The sequence below is a fragment of the Monodelphis domestica genome, chromosome 4, assembly GCF_027887165.1.
Source record: "Monodelphis domestica isolate mMonDom1 chromosome 4, mMonDom1.pri, whole genome shotgun sequence".
NCBI lineage: Eukaryota > Metazoa > Chordata > Mammalia > Didelphimorphia > Didelphidae > Monodelphis > Monodelphis domestica.
In genome coordinates this window covers 211572494-211589847 of record NC_077230.1, presented here as the reverse complement: position 1 = coordinate 211589847, position 17354 = coordinate 211572494, and positions in this window count along the sequence as shown.

The window sequence follows — 17354 nt, the reverse complement described above, 5'->3', positions numbered from 1 at the left end:
CCTTTAATTCTAACCTTGTGAGTGTCAGCCCGTCTCTTATGTGTTTCTTGAAGACAACATATGGTAGGGTTTTGGGTTCTAATCCAATCTGCTATTTGTCTACATTTTATTGGTGAGTTCATCCCATTCACATTCAAAGTTATGATTGTCATTTGTGGATTCGCTGGCATTTTGATATCTTCCCCTAGTTCTGACCTTTCTTCTTTAGCTTTCTCCTTTTGAACCAGTGATTTACTTTAGGTCAGTCCCCCTTGTCCCCTCCCTTGAGATGCTTACATTTCTAGCCCCTCCCTTTTTATGCTCCCTTCCCCTCCCCCCTCTCCTTCCCTCCCTTTTTGTACTCCCTCCCCCCACCCCCCTCCTTAATTTTCCTTTCTTTCTTGCCCTAATGGATAAGATAGAATTCAGGATCCCACTGGATCTAGATGTTCTTCCCTCTCAGATTTGATTTCACTGAGAGTAAGGTTTAAGTAATTCCACTTCACGCTCTCTTCCTCCCCTTCTCATATGAGTGTTCTTCCCCTACCCTTCCCATGTGTATCTTTATATGGGAAAGATTATTCTATTGATTTCCCCCCCTATTTCTTGAAGTTATTCTTAGTATTATCGATGGTTCCCCCCTCCCTTTTCCTTTTTTTGTCCCCACTTTCCCCAAATCTTCTTGATGCCCCAATCTTTCCCTATGCATGTTTCTTCTAACTACTCTTATGATGCATACAATTTTTGAGAGTTACACAAAACATTTTCCCCACATATTAATATATATAATTTGATGTAAATGTAGTCCTTATAGAAGAGAGTTTGACTTAAAGAAAAAGATAAGATTTATCTCCTTTTCCCTTTCTTTCATATTTACCTTTTCATGTTTCTCTTGCTTTCTGTACTTGGATATCGAACTTTCCACAGAGCTCTGGTCTTTTCTTAGCAAATTCTTGGAAATCTTCTATTTTGTTGAATGCCCATACTTTACCCTGGAAGTATATAGTCAGTTTTGCTGGGTAGTTGATTCTTGGTTGGAGACCCTGCTCTCTTGCCTTTCTAAATATCGTGTTCCATGCTTTGCGGTCTCTTAGTGTGTTAGCCACTAAGTCATGTGTGATCCTTATGGGAGCCCCCTTAAATCTGAAGCTCTTCTTCTTGGCTTTTTGTAGGAATTTCTCCTTTTCTTGGAAGCTCTTGAATTCGGCAATTACATTCCTAGGCGTTGTCTTTTGGGGATTTAGTATAGAAGGTGTTCTATGAATCCTTTCTATTTCTATTTTGCCCCCTTGCTCCAGAACATGAGGGCAATTTTCTTTTATAGTCTCCTGTAGAATAATATCGAGTTTATTGTTTATCTCTGGTTTTTCTGGGAGACCGATAATTCGGAGATTTTCTCTTCTCCCTCTGTTTTTCAGATCTGTGACCTTCTCAGTGAGATATTTTATGTTTTCTTCTTATTCATTAATTTTTGGGGTTTGCTTTATTGATTCTTGCTGTTTTACGATCTCACTTTCTTCGAGGTGCTTAATTCTGGTCGTTAGGGACTGGTTTAGCTTTTCAGCCTTGTCTGCCCTTCTATTGGATACTTCGAGTTCTTTTTCCAATTGAGCATTCTTATCTGTCAGACAGCTGATCTCTTTCTCCCATTTTTCTTTCCAGGTTTCCATCTTTTGGATAAGTTCCAGTTTGAGATCTTCCAGAGCTTGTTGATAGTTTCCATTTTGGGAGGCGTGTTCTGAATTTTTTTGGATTTCCTCCTTATTCTCCTCTTTTCCTTGGGTACTTCCACCATAAAAGTTTTCAATAGTCACTTTTTTCCCTTTCTTCCTGGAGGCTTGATTTTGGGCCATGTGAGCCATCCCTTTGGTGGTTTTATTCCCCTTTCCTTTTTGGTCTGGGATCTGGGTTATATGGGCGGTTTTTCTGTTAATTTAGGTTGCTTCAGAATAGTTCTTCCCAGCCTCCGAGGTTTCTTAGAGCGCTGGGGCCCTGATCACAGCCACACTGCCCAGGTGTTCAGCTCCGCCCAGATAATCAACGTGTGGTCCACCCCTATTGTTTAGCTCTGCGGAGATGTTCAGAGCAGCCCGCTCCAAGTACAGCTCCGCTGAAGTGCTGGATTCTCCAGTGAAACCGCCCTGAGACGTTTTTTCCTGGCAGTTCCCAGATCCGAAGGACTCTGGAGTGCCCCCCCCCCCAGACAGAGATGTTCCCCACTCACTCGTTGTCCTGGTGAGCGCTCAGGTAGCTCAGTCTGGTTTAGTGGGGGAGTTGGGGTGGGGGAAGGGCGGCTCAGTTCACTTTTCTGTGCAAGCTTTTCCTCCTTATTATAGTGTGGAAATGTTCAAACCCCACGTACCTCTCGCCTCAGTGGAGTACTGGGAGTACTGGGGTGTCCTTCTGTTCCTCCAAAGGTGATTTTTATGCTCCTTTGATGTAGTCTATTTAGTTCGGTGCCGGGGAGAGGAAGCGTATGGTGTCTAGATTGCAGCCATGATTACCCGGAAGTCTTCTCAGGCATTCTTAATGGAAAGACCAGAACTGAGTGTGAAGTTTGGAATAGAAACAAAGGAATCCAGAGAAATGTAGAAAGAATCCTGGTAGTGTGAACTGATGCTGAGTGAAATGAGCAGAATCAAGAATTAAAATCAACAATGTAAAGAGAAATAATGCTGAAAACCAAATTTTGAGACAGAAGAGATGGACTTGGGATGGATAAAGAAACCTATTTTTTGACAGACTACAGTGATTAATTCCAATATGGGGATTAATTTTGTTGGTGTTAGAAATCCTCTCAACACTGTTTGGGAGGAGAAATGAGAGGTTGGGTTTAGCAATAATGATGTCTTAATGGCCATTGCAATATTATAAATTCACACAAAGGAAGAGAAGTTCAAATAGCATGATAAATGTTTTGAAATGAAAGTAAAGAATTTTATACTAAAAAAACTTTTTCATGTGCTTCTAAGTAGTTTTTATTTATTTGTCTGAAAATTGCCTATTCATGCCCCTTGCCCATTTAGCAATTGGAGAATGCATTGATTTTTTGTATAATTGATTTAGCCCTTTATAAATTTGAAATTAGAACTTTGTCAGAGATATTTGTTATGAAGATTGTTTCCCAATTTGTTACTTCCCTTCTAATTCTGGTTGTATTGTTTTGTTTTGTTTTTACAAACCCTTTTTAATTTGACGTAATCAAAATTAATCATTTTACATTTTGTTATTATTTCTACCTCTTGCTTGGTTTTAAAACCTTTCCTTTCTCAAAGATCTGAACTGTATACTCTTCTGTGTTCACTAAGTTTACCTTTAGTTTCCTTCTTTATATTCAAGTCATTCATCCATTATGAGTTTATATTGGTATAGGGTGTAACATGTTGATCCAAACCTAATCTCTCCTATGTCATCTTCCAATTTTCCCAACAGTTTTTGTCAAAAAATGGATTTTGGTCCCCAAAACTGGGATATTTAGGCTTGTCATAGACTCTCTTGCTGAGGTCACTTACCACAAGTCTATCCCACTGATCGTCCTTTCTGGTTCTTAGCCAGTACCAAATTGTTTTGATGACCACAGCTTTATAGTATAGTTTGAGATCTGGGACTGCAAGGCTACCTTCCTTCACATTTTTTTTTTCATGATTTCCCTGTATATCCTTGATGTTTATTTCTTCCAAATGAAGTTTGTTATGTTTTTTTTTCCTAATTCAGTAAAAAGGGTTTTCGGTAGTTCAATGGGTATGGCACTAAATAAGTAAATTAATTTGGGTAGGATTTTAATTTTTATTATGTTAGCTTGTCATACCCATGAGCAATCGGTGCTTTTCCAATTGTTTAGATGAAGTTTTAATTGTGCGGAGAGTGTTTTGTAGTTGTGTTCATATAGTTCCTGTGTTTGTTTTGGCAGATAGATTCCTAAGTATTTTATGTAGTCTAGGGTGATTCTAAATGGAATTTCTTTCTAATTATTGCTGCTGAGATGTTTTGGAGACATATAGAAATGCTGGTGACTTCTGTTGGTTTATGTTGTATTTTGCAACTTTGGGAAAGTTCTTAATTATTTCCACTAGCTTTTTAGTTGATTGTGTAGGATTCTTTAAGTAGACCATCATATCATCTGCAAAGAGTGATAGCTAGGTCTGCTCATTGCCTATTTTAATACTTTCATTTTCTTTTTCTTCTCTAATTGCTACTGCTAGTGTTTCTAGTACATAATGTTGAATAATAGAGGTAATAATGGGCATCCTTGTTTCACTCCTGATCATATTGGGAAGGCTTCTAGTTTTTCCCCATTACAGATGATGTTTGCTGATGGTTTTAGATATATGCTTTTTATTACTTTAGTATTCCTATACTTTCTAGTGTTTTCAATAGCAATCAGTGTTGTATTTTGTCAAAGACTTTTTCTGCATCTATTGAGATAAATATGTGATTTTTGTCGGTTTGCTTGTTGATATGGTCAATTATGTGGATGGTTTTCCTAATGTTGAGCCATTCTTGCATTCCTGATATGAATCCTACCTAGTCATAGTGATTAACCCTCGTGATCACTTGCAGGAGTCTTTTTCTTGGTATCCTATTTAAGATTTTTGCATCTATATTCATAAAGGGGATTGGTCGATAATTTTCTTTCTCTGTTTTTGACCTGCCTGTTTTGGGAATCAGGACCATATTTGTGTCATAAAAGGAATTTGGTAAAACTCCTTCTTTAGTCATTCTGTCAAATAGTTTGTATAATATTGGGATTAGTAGTTCATTGAATGTTTGATAGAATTCATTTTTGAATCCATCTGGTCCTGGCAATTTTTTTCTAAGGGAGATTTTTGATGGTTTTTTCAATTTCTTTTTCTGATATGGGGTTGTTTAGGTAGTCTATTTCTTCCTCTGTTAGTTTAGGCAATTTGTATTTTTATAAATATTCATCCATATCAACTAGGTTGGCATATTTATTGTCATATAATTGGGCATAATAATTTTTAATGATTGCCTTAATTTCCTCTTCATTAGAGGTGAGGTCTCCCTTTTCATCTTGGATACTGTCAATTTGGTTTTCTTCTTTCCTTTTTTTAATTAGATTGACCAGTACTTTTTCTATTTTATTTGTTTAGTCAGAGTACCAGATTATCTTATTCATTAAATCAATAGTTCTAAAATGTTCAAATTTATTAATTTCTCCTTTGATTTTTAGGATCTCTAATTTTTTCTTCATCTGATGATTTTTAATTTTCTCACTTTCTAGTTTTTTAATTTGCATGCCCAATTCATTGACCTCTGCCCTCCCTAATTTGTTAATATATGAACTAAAGGATATAAATTTCCCCCTGAGCACTGCTTTGGCTGCATGCATAAATTTTGAAAGTATATCTCATCATTGTCATTTTCTTCAATGAAATTATTGTTTCCATGATGTATTTTATCTGATTTTGGAAAATTGCATTGTTTAATTTCCAATTAATTTTCGATTTACCTCTCCATGTACCCTTACTAATTAGTGTTTTCATTGCATTGTGATCTGAGAAAGTTCTGTTTATTATTTCTTCTCTTTTCCACTTGTTTGCAATGGTTCTGTGCCCTAGTACATGGTCAATCTTTGTGAATGTGCCATGTGTTGCTGAGAATGTGAATTACTTTTCGTCCCTATTTGTTTTTCTCCACATATCTACTAACTCTAATTTTCTAAGATTTCATTCACTTGTCTTACCTCTTTCTTTTTTATTTTTAATCCCCCACCATTTGATTTATCTTGTTTGTATAGAGGAAGGTTCTAGTCTCCTACTAGTATAGTTTTTCTATCTATTTCATCCATGACCTCCACTAGTTTCTCCTTTAGAAATTTGGATGCTATGCCATTTGGTTCATACATATTGAGTATTGATATTTCCTCATTGTTTATACTGCCTTTTATTGTATATAATTACCTTCCCTATCTCTATTGACTAGATCTATTTTTACTTTGGCTTTGTCAGATATCATGTTTGTGCCCAATAGGTTTGGCTCCATCCTCTTACTTTTACCCTATGCATGTCTACCTTCCTCATGTGTGTTTCTTATAGACAGCATAAGGTAGGGTTTTTGTTTCTAATCCACTCTGCTATTTGCTTGCTTTTTGGGGGTAAATTCACTCCATTCACATTCAGAATTATGATTACCAGCTGTGTATTTCATGGCATTTTGATTTCTACTCCTAGTCCTAACTTTTCTTCTTTCACCAACATTATGTTTTTAAGCAGTACCCCTAATTCCCACCCTTATTTTACTTCCCTTTCTACCCACTCCCTTCTTATTACTCTCTTATTTTCTTTCCAGTCTTTTTAAATTAACCCCCACCATTTCCCTCCCTTGTACTGCTTTCTACCCCATCAGTGTGTTTCTTAGCCTTCTACTTTCCAATATGGTACAACTCAATTCTCTGCCCCAATGTATTTGATTGTTCTTCCCTCTGATTCAATTTAAATGCACATAAGAATTATTTCCTATCTCCAACCTCTTTATCCTGCCAGTGTATTGATGTTCTCCCCTCATCCCACTATGAGCTTCTTTGTGACACATAAATTTACTCCTTTTTGTTTCTTTTTCCATTTCTCTTTGTATTAGCCTATTTTTTAACTTTAGTTTTATATATATATACACATATATGTATTTATGCATACATATATCTATATACATATTTATGTCTTAGCATTTCATCCTATAAAGTTTGTCACTGTTCCCTCTGAGTATAATTCTTCCAGCTACACAGGTGATAATAACAATTTTTAAGAGTTACCAATGTCCTCTATACTTATAGGGATACATATCATTTTAACTTATTTGGTCTCTTTAAAAAAGTTGGGGTTTTTTTTGCTTTCTTTTCTTTTCTTTTTCCCCCTTTCTTAATTACCTTTTGATGATTCTCTTGAGTTCTGTGTTTGGGCATCAAATTTTCTGTTCAGGTCTGGTCTTTTCTTTACAAATGTTGGAATTCTTCTTTTTTGCGAAATGACCATTCTTTCCCTTGTAAGAATATAGTCAGTTTTGCTGGGTAGTTTATTCTTGGTTGTAGATCTATTGCCCTTGCTTTCTGGAATATCATATTCCATGCCTTTTGGTCCTTCAGTGTAGATGCAGTCAGATCCTGTGTTATCCTCACTGTGGTTCCATGGTATCTGAATGGCTTCTTCTTAGCAGCTTGTAATAATTTTTTCCTTGGTATGATAGCTCTTGAATTTGGCTATAACATTCCTGGGTGTTGTCAGTTGGGGATTAAGTACAGAAGGTGATCTGTGGATTCTTTCAATCTCCCCTTTCCCTCTTATTCTAGAATATTGGGGCAGATTTCTTGGATTATATCCTGTAGGATGACATCCAGGCATTTTCTTTTGTCATGGTCTTCTGGTAGACCAATGATTCTCAAGTCATCTCTCCTGGAATGATTTTCTAAATCTTCTGTTTTGTGAACAAGGTGCTTCATATTTTCCTTAATTTTTTTAAATTTCATTTTATAGTTTCCTGCTGCCTTGTGAAGTCTCTTACTTCTAATTGTTGTATTGTTGATTTTAAAGACTGGATTTCAACCCTGGACTTTTGGTCATCCTCCTTCTTGTCTGATTTTCTTTCAAAGTCATCTTTCATCTTCTTTGCCTCATCTTTCACTTTCTTCGCCTGATCTTTCATCTCCTTTGCCTCATTTTCAAGCTGATTAATTTTGGCTTTCAAGACATTATTTTTGTTTCCAGATGACTGACTTATTTTTTAAGTTCTTTTCCCAGTTGTCTTCAGTGTCTCCTAATTGTGTTTGTATTGTATTTTGAGTTCTTCCAAAGCCTATGTCTAATTCATTGGAGTTTCTGTATTTTTGTTTGGTGTTCCTTCATCCTTCTCTCTTCCATTTGCCCTTTGTTCATTGCCTGAATAGAAGCTGTCAATTATATTTTCTTTTTTCTTTTTCTTTTGTTTCCTCATGTTTTCCCTTTCTTTTACTCCCTGTAGTTGCCAGCACTCTTGGTCCTCTCATTATGTGTTGGATCTGTGAGTTTGGACTTTTCTGTCAACCTTCACCCTTGAAGCTTAGCAAGGCACTAAGAGCAGTCTGTGGGGCTGGGGATTTGGAGCTTGAGCTCCCCTGCCTTCTGAGGGCTTGGTGAGATTAAGCCCAACTGATTCAAACTTGTAGAACTGGATGTACCCTGAGGCCAAATCCTCAGGAAGGTGGGTGGAATATGGAGTGTCTCCAATGCTGCAACTAGGTTGCCTGCTCTGTGCTTCTCCAACTTTCCCCCACCACCTGTGTTCCATTATCTGAGCCTGGCACAGCTTTTCCCACAAGGTACTCCCTCTAGAAGAGCATCCTTGCCCACCCAGAAGTTCCAGCTACCACTTGAAGGCTCAGTGCTCTAGGTGGGGGAGGTGTCCTGGGACCTTCCTTGTTCCTTCCCCTTAAACATGAGTGTTCTGGAATTTAGGCTTTGGGGGTTGTACCTTTTAAGTTGATTTCAGCAGGAGGATTCCTTGGCTCTGTCCTGTTATTAGGTTTGATTTTTAGTTCCCTAGGAGCATTTAGTTTGTAATCAGTAAGGAACGGTTTTCAGAGGTCTGAACTTTTGTTGCCTCTATACTGACATATTTTCTCTGCCTCTCTCTTTTACTTTTTAGGTGAAACTAATCCCCTTGAATTCAAGGTTTTGTTTTGTGTACTTCCCTTGCCAAATATTTCTGCCATGCACTGGCTACAAATTCTCCTTTTGAAATCTTTATTCCTCTTTTAAATCATTAAGGACAATCATACTTTGATTCCACAGTCTCCTAAAAAATCTATAGAGTCTTCTGCCTCATCAGTGCTAAATTATTTTCCTTTGCTTTACAGTATTTATTCATATATTCCATTTACTTTATTAGATCAGAGGGCTATACTTTCTTCTGCTGTTAATGAATTCCCTGTTAGTTTATCTACTGTGCTCAAGGTCTTTCTCATGAAATCTTTTGTAATTCCATTTTTTTACCCTTTATTTTTCTCTAATGTTCACTTTTAGATTCTTTCCCAAAAGACAGCAGTTTAGCTAGGTCCTAAGTCTCAAACTATCTCAGCTTCCTCCCATTATTGGAAATTCATTCTTCATCAGCTTAGATTTCTTCCCCAGATAGTCAGGGGATACAGATTTGAATCAAGATAATATTCTGCTTTTTCCCTTAGGTTTAGCAGAGTGTTTTACAGCCTCCTGTATGTGACCTACAACATTGCCTCTATTTCTCTGCTTGGGCCAAGCTCCGTTGAAGAAAAGAGTGCTCTAATAGGAATTTCTTGACCTTAGCAAATTTTTTATTTTTGAATTATGGAATTTTTTGCAAGCTTATGTTAGCTTGTTCAGCTTTGCTACTAGGAGTGTGGTAAGTGATCAGGGCCAGGGTGTCAAATAAGAAGGTACCTTAGAAATTAATAATATTGGTCTTATCTGCTGTGAGTTAATAATGTTATTATTTTGAGTAGACTGACTTATTTTGTATTTTTCTATTAAAATACATTTAGTTGCTTATATGAAATATTCATTTACAAATGAGTTTTAAAGTCTCTTCCTTTCTTATGCCACCACATTACCAAATGAAATGGCATGCAAGATGACATCATACATGTGAAGTCATGCCAAACATATTTGCATTATATCTATTTGAATAAAAATAAATAAAGTAATAAATGAAAGAAACATAAATATCATAGGAGGAAATCTGTGGATTATTTAAATTTCTATTATACTCTCTTTTCCAAGAATAGCAGGACAGTTTTCTGTTAGTTTTTTTTAATGTAATATTTAGACTTTTTTATCATGACTTTTTCTTCCACTTTTCTTTTTTGATTTTTTAATTCCTTTTGAGTTCTTCCAGCACCTGAGACCAATTCAAATTCTCTTTGAAGTTTTGCATGTTGTTGCTTTGATCTCATTGTCCCCTGATGAGTCTGTGTCTTACTCTTCTGTTTCTGTATGAAAATTTTCTGTGGTTAGGTGTTTCTTTTGCTGTTTGCTCATTTTGCCATATGTTTTGTTATTATTATTTTTATTTTTTATCTTAAATATAGATTCTATTTTCAAGTTAGAGAAGACATTCTTTTAAACTTCAGTTTTCCTTGATGCTATCCTCAGCTCTAGTTCTGTTTTTCTGCAAGTTTCTGTTCTTCCAAGGTGGTAAAATGGCTTGTGGACTGAGAGTTCTGTAAGTTACTGATTCAAATTCCTCTAGAGATTGCTGATTGCTTGCAAGGCTCAGAGCACTGTGAACTACATTGCCTTGGGACCAAGGACCATACTTCAGGTTTGAATCTGCTAAGCTCCATGGATTTCAGGGCCTAACTATAGGCTAGTGCAAGAGCCTAGGACTTCAAGTGGGGGCAGAATGCCAAGGTCTTCAAAGATGGTCTATATTCAGGCTCAAAACTCACTGCAGTAGTTAGAGGAGTGGTCAGTGTTCCTTTCTTTGTATGCAGTTTTTCTCCATTTTCCCCTCTTTACCTCATAAAATAACCCATCTTTGCTATCTTTCAAGTTGTCTGTTGTCGAAGAGTCATCTCACTCCATTCCCTTGTTGGTTACATTACTTCAATATCCATTTTGAGACATTATTTAAGATTAGTTTGAAAGGATTCTCATAGCAGTTCCAACTTTTCCTCCTGATGCTAAGCCATCACCTTGGATCCATCTCTTACCAATGTATTTTTAATGATGCTTCTGTGGTCTTTTATTGACTGTATTTTTTCATTGAATTGCCAACTAAAATGGGTGTATTTAATATTTTTTTGCTTTTCTGAATTTGGTTGTGAGGTTTGTATGTTCTAATAAATGATGAAGTTTTGTGAAAATGTTATTTATGGCTGAGAAAAAGATAGAATATATTCTGTTTCTTTTCAATTTTCTCCAGACATTTAGCGTATCTAACTTTTCTCAGTTTTCCTTAACTCCTTTCTTATTATTTTTATGGTTAGTGTCATCTAGCTCTCAGAATGGAATGTTGAGTTCCATTAGGTAAATAATCTTTCTGTTTATTTTTTTCATATAACTCACCAAACTTCTCATTTTTGAATTTGGATGCTCTATCTGGAATGCATATATTTAGATTAGATTTAATGTGTTATCTATGATGGATTTTAGCAAGATGTAGTTTCCTTTCTTGTCTCTTTTTATAAGGTCTGTTTTTGCTCTTGCTTTGTCTGATTACATGATTACTACCTCTGTCATTTTCTCATCAACTGAAGTATAATAGATTCTACTCTTGCTCCTTATTGTAACTCTGTATATGTCTCTCTATTTCAAGTGTCTTTCTTATAAATTACATATTGTCATATTTTGTTGGCTAATCCATTCTATCTGCTTTGTTTTATGGGTAAATTAATGGCATTCACATTCAAATATATGATTATTATTTCCCTCTCTCCTATTTTCTTCTTCTTATCTCTTCACTCCTTTTATCATGTCTCTACTATAAAGTATCTTTTACTTCTGATAACTGCTACCCCACATATACCCTTCTTTTTATATTCCCTTTTCACTTAGCCTATTCCCTTCTTTCTCTGTTGAAATAAAGTGATTTATATAACCAATTTGGTGTATGTTTATACATATATACATTTATCTTCTACACTCTTTGAACCAGTTTAGATTAGATGGAGGCTTTAGTGTTACAATACACATTTTTTACCTCCACTTTAAAAGCTTTTCCCTGTTTGTCTCTTTTATGTGAGATATCCCCCCCCCCAATTCTTCCTCTCCCTTTTCCCTTCTACCAGTGTGTCTCTTTCTAATTCAATTATTTTTGAGAGTATCATAATTAATTCATTTCCATGCCTTTTATATAGAGTCCTTCAAAATGCCCTAATACTAATAAAGTTCTTAGAAGTTATACATATCATCTTAGTCCATATAATGCAAACAAGTTTATCTTTTATGCTTACCTTTTCATGCCTTTCTTGAATCTTGAATTTTAAATTCAATTTTTTTCATTCAGCTTTGGTGTTTTCATCAAAAATACTTGAAAGTCCTCTATTTCATTAAATAACATTTGTAATTCTAACTACTTTGTCTTCTGAAATACCATATTCCATCTCCTGTTCTCCTTTTAGATATGAGTTGCTAAATCTTGTCTGATTCTGACTATCTCTCTAAGGAATTAGATTTGTTTTTACTTGGATTTAGGAGTATTTTCTCTTAGATATGTGAGTCGTGGAATTAGGATATATATATATATATATATGAGACTTTTCATTTTGGGATCTCTTTCAGGGTGTTTGATGGTTTCTTTCTTTCAATTTCTATTTTATTCCCTGGTTGTAGGATATTGGTATAGTTTTCCTTTATACTATCATTAAATATTATTTCTAGATTTTTCCCTCAATCACAAATTTTAGATAATCCAATAATTCTTATATTATCTCTCTTCAATCTATTTCCCACATCAGTGCTGTTTGTTTTTTATCTGAAATATTTTCTATTTTCTTCTCTTTTTTACATTCCTTTGATGCTGTTTATTGTTTCTTGGTGTCTCCTGGAAACATTAGATTCCACTTAACCAATTTTTTTAAGAATTATTTTCTTCAGTGAAGCTTTGTACCCTTTCCCCACTTGGCCAATTCTGTTTTTCATACTCTTATTTTTTCAGTAATTTTTATAACTCTTTTACTAAGCTATTAATTTTCTTTCTTAATTTCTCATCTACCTCTTTTTGTTAGAGTTTTAAAACCATTTTACTTTTTTTTTAGGAATTGGTATTGGTCTTATGTGCAATTCACATTTTTCCCCTTTGGAGGCTTCACTTCTAATTGTTTTGACATCATAATTTTCTGAACTCATGAGTTTATTTTCCTTGCCAACGTAGTAGATTTTTATGATGAGGTTCTTTAATTTGTACTTTGTTAATTTTTCCAGCTTGTTTCTTGACCGAATTTTATTTTAAATTTGAGCTCTTCACTGAGTCTGAGGTTGCTGTGTGTGTGTGTGTGTGTGTGTGTGTGTGTGTGTGTGTGTGTGTATGAGTATTTTCCCAAGCTTTAGAGTATTTTATACTTCTGTTTGCAGAGCTAATTTTGGCTTTAGAAGTTTTGGTGCACCTAAGGTGGTCTGATGCAGGAAGATGTGTGGTCACTCTTCTTTTGGTATAAGTTTTGTTCCTTTAACCAGAAGAGTCTTTAATCCCTTATAGCTACGAGTTATACTGTTCCTTTGGATCCCTGATCACTTGGGATGAAAAGCATAATTGGTCTTCAAAGTCCCTGATCTCTTACTCCCTTGGTACAGCAAACTATACTATTACTTAGGGATCCTTGTTCCTTGTGATTAAAAGTGATCCTGTTTCTCAGCAGTCCTAGTCCATTTTGACTGCAAATGTTTCTCTCCATCCTACAACTATGACCAGGAAGTGGTTATATGCAGTAGAACTTCTGGAGTTGTCCTACTTAATAAATTATTTTTCCTTTAGATCTACATTATAGTTCCTTTCTCTATGAGACCAACATAATAAACTGAAATTCACATAGTACTTTAATATTTACAACATGCTTCACTCTTTTCTGACAACAGCAACACAGTTAACTGAAGTTGTGAGCATAATTTCCCCTTTACAAATGAGCAAACTGAATTTCAGGGACTTGAAGTCACTTGTCAAGGTCACAAAATTTGAATCAGATTTGGTATTTGAACCCAGAACTCAACTGAATAAGTATAATGCTTTTAACAATATACTAGGTCTCTATATGACTTTTAAATCCATCCACCAAAATTTATTGAGATAGAGAATTTACAGAAATGAGAGAAAATTTCTAGAACATCATTTAGTCCAGTTTATCCATTTCAGAAATAAGGAAATTAATGTGAAGTGGGACACGTATTGTAAGGCAAGACTGTTCCATTGCTAGAGGATTTCTTTGTTATTTGTTACTCTATTTTCATTTTCAACATGTAACATATGCTGTAATATATTGAAAACTAATGTAAATATTTAAAGGAATTACACAGTAAGCACAATATGCCTTAGAGTTGAATCAAAGGTTTGAAGGATCTGATAACTGACCAAATAATGGAAAGACTTTTAAGTGGAAGAACAATGAAAGCCAATTCACGATCTCTTTCAGTGGTGGTGACTGAAAACGAAAAAATGAAAACAGCTGTTAAAAAAGAGTCAAACTGAAAATGAAATCTAAGAACATAATCAAGACGGGTGATAAAAGGCAGCATCAGCCTCCAAGTGTTAAATTATCTATAAAATGTCTATCCCTCTGGTAGAATCCAATTGTGATATATTTTTGATAGAAATAGTTGATAGGCTTGAGAAATTTTCTGAGAAGAAACAGGTAGATTGAGGAAAAGATACTTATAAAATGAATCAAGTAAAAGAAAAAAAATAGTTTGGAATTGAGAATTTTAGAAACAGAACAAAGTCTACATTTTATAAATGAGGAAAATGATGGCCAGATAACTTAATGAGCTTTTCTAAGGTTACAGACCTAGTTATCATCAGAGTTATGTTTCCAATAGCAGTGTCTAGATGTCTAGACCACTTTTTTTTTTCCCTCCACAACACTAATGTAGCAAATCTGGTTGTATTGACAGTCAGAAGATACAAACAAAGTGTGGCAAAATTGAAAGATAAATCATTGGTTCTTCTTGGAAAGGCAAATTAAAAAAAAAAAGATGAGTTAGTTTTATTGAATGCCCAAAGGCAACAAAAATATCATTTCACAGTAAATTTGGTTATCTGTCCCTGAGTTGCTTATCATGACTAAAATCAAAAAGCCCAAAAGGAAGAAAATCACTGCTCACATTCCAATATTTTTTTGTAGAGTATAAGAAGCAGAGAAATTCTTCAAAGAATAATACAAAAATTTAACACAACCACATATATATTAATTTCTCTTTTCCTAATGATACTCATTTCTGGGTACATTAAACATCCTCTTAACCTTATGTAGCCAATCAACCTTCTTTAATAACAAAGATATATATATTTAAGAAAAAATAGCAGTAACAAAATTTTAGCAGTGTATACAGTATTCTAAACCCTATAATCCCTCATAATAATTTTGTTTTGTTTTGTTTTGGTTTTTTTAGGGATACTAATAAACCAGATAAATTATACAAAGCAGAGGACTACTATTAAACTGTGATCATGGCTGGGTGTATAAATATTTTTTTCTAATCCATGTATACATCATCTCTCTTTATAGAACCTAACATCTTTAAGGGCAGAGACTCTCCCACTTATATCCTTGTATCCTTCAGGGATTAGCATTATACCTTATGCAGAGTAGGCATTAAATAAATGCTTATTGAATGATTAATTGATTTTAGTTTTCATTTTCAGGAAAAGAAAGTGATCATTTGGATAGAAATCAAAGGATGGAAATTGACTGATAAGTCATTCTTAAAGAGTTCTAGTCAAGACTATGAAAGAATTGGGAGGGTTGATCACTAAGTTGTTTTCAGAGCAGAGCAGAGGACCAGAATCAAATGATAAGCCAAAGGGCTAGAAAAGTGAAAAAGTTGGTCTTGATTTTTATTAAGGAAGTAAAATGGCATCCATAAGCTCTAAGCTAGTATGGCTTCACTTTTTGTAGAAATTTAATAGATTATTAAAATGTAATTAATATACATGCAGAAGGATATTGATAACAATAAAGAGCTCATTTTATTTCATCAAAAATATAATTTTTATCATATTTACCACAATGGCAGTTTGGCAAAAAGCATGCCTATGCATGTTTATTTTAAGGGTTTATTTAGGTTTTAGGAAAGTGTTTTTTAATATCCATTACACTGTTTGTGAAGATTGATGCGAGTTAATTCTCCTTCAATAGAACATAACCTCTTTGAAGGGAAAGGCCTCTCACACATTTAGTTTGATTTGGTTACATTACCAGAACCAATGAATATTAATTAATTAATTGATGCTAAGCTGTTCAGAGATAACATAGTTGAGTGAACAATCCTTGGTCTACCTTTTTATTAATATCATATCATAACAATGTATGTATAACATTTAATACATTCTTCTCTATTATCTATTTTATGCTGCAAATGAATAGTCAGAGCCACAATTCTGTGCAGCTTTTCTCTAGAAATTAGAGAAACTAGAAATTCAAAATAAGAAATATTCTTAGACAACTGCAAATCTCATATGAAGGAGTAGGGCCTAGAAATATAACTAATAAAATATATGGTTATAATATTTTAAAACAATATTTTATTTGGTCATTTCAAAACATTATTCATTGGAGACAAAGATCATTTTCTTTTCCTCCCCCCCACCTCTCCCATAGCCGATTCTACTGGGTATCACATGTGTTCTTGACTCGAACCCATTTCCATGTTGTTGGTATTTGCATTAGAGTGTTCATTTAGAGTCTCTCCTCAGTCATATCCCCTCAACCCCTGTAGTCAAGCAATTGCTTTTCCTTGGTGTTTTTAGTCCCACAGTTTGTCCTCTGCTTGTGGATAGTGTTTTTCTCCTAGATCCCTGCAAATTGTTGAGGGACATTGCATTGACACTAATGGAGAAGTCCATTATGTTCGATTGTACCACAGTGTATTAGTCTCTGTGTACAATTTTTTCCTGATTCTGCTCCTTTCGTTCTGCATCACTTCCTGGAGGTTGTTCCAGTCTCCATGGAATTGCGACAATTTATTATTCCTTTGAGCACAATAGTATTCCATCACCAATATATACCACAATTTGTTGGGCCATTCTCCAATTGAAGGGCATCCCCTCATTTTCCAATTTTTGGCCACCACAAAGAGTGCAGCTATGAATATTCTTGTACAAGTCTTTTTCCTTATTATCTCTTTGGGGTACAAACCAAGCAGTGCTATGACTGGATCAAAGGGCAGACAGTCTTTTATCACCCTTTGGGCATAGTTCCTAATTGCTCTCCAGAATGGTTGGATCAATTCACAACTCCACCAGCAATGAATTAATGTCCCTACTTTTCCATATCCCCTCCAGCATTCATTACTTTCCTTTGCTGTCATGTTAGCCAATCTGCTAGGTGTGAGGTGATGCCTCAGAGTTGTTTTGATTTTCATCTCTCTGATTATAAGAAATTTAATATTTTTATCCTAGAAAAAAGCTAGGAAGATAAAAAGGAAGGAGAGAGAAAATAGATAAGAAGAGGGAGAGATGAATGGAGAAATGGAGAAGAGAAAAATGGAGAGGAGAGGAAGAGTAGAAAAAATGAGGGAAAGAGAAAGGAGAGATTAAGGGATAAAAGAGGAAGGGAGAGGGAAAGATAGAAAGAGGGACAAAAGAGAAATAAGGGGGCAGCTGGGTAGCTCAGTGGATTGAGAGCTAGCCCTAGAGACGGGAGGTCTCAGACACTTCTCAGCTGTGTGACCCTGGGCAAGTCACTTGACCCCCATTGCCTA